Source organism: Odontomachus brunneus, unplaced genomic scaffold, assembly GCF_010583005.1.
Source record: "Odontomachus brunneus isolate Ranch 3 - 2012 unplaced genomic scaffold, Obru_v1 Obru_scaffold_262, whole genome shotgun sequence".
NCBI lineage: Eukaryota > Metazoa > Arthropoda > Insecta > Hymenoptera > Formicidae > Odontomachus > Odontomachus brunneus.
In genome coordinates, this window is record NW_022639712.1 from 146,179 (window position 1) to 146,633 (window position 455).

Here is a 455-nt window from a genome sequence, read left to right on the forward strand (position 1 = left end):
TATCCAAAAGCATATATCTAAAAGTGAATCTCTCCGTCATTATGTATAAATTCATGGGATGCTTTTTTTCAATATCTCATATTTCAGAATACATTCCTCAGGTTTTTACAGGAAGAGTAGTTAATCAGACCGCGAATTTCTTAGATACTATGTATAATTGTGTAAGATGATTTGCTTCAATCATGTCTCACATATGAGAAAACATAACACAGTTTGTTATAGGAAAAGTAAAGTACATGTGGAAAAGTTTGTTTTTGTTTGTTATTGAAAAAATTATGTAACAGTGAATCTCTAAGACAGTATATATAATTACATGAAATATTTTATTATGTCACATTACATATGGCTACGTGAGATGGTTCGTTAATCAAAATAATAATATCTCATGTGTCAGAATACGTAATACTGATTGTGATATCAATAATTGTCTATGAATGAACCTCTGTGACACTACA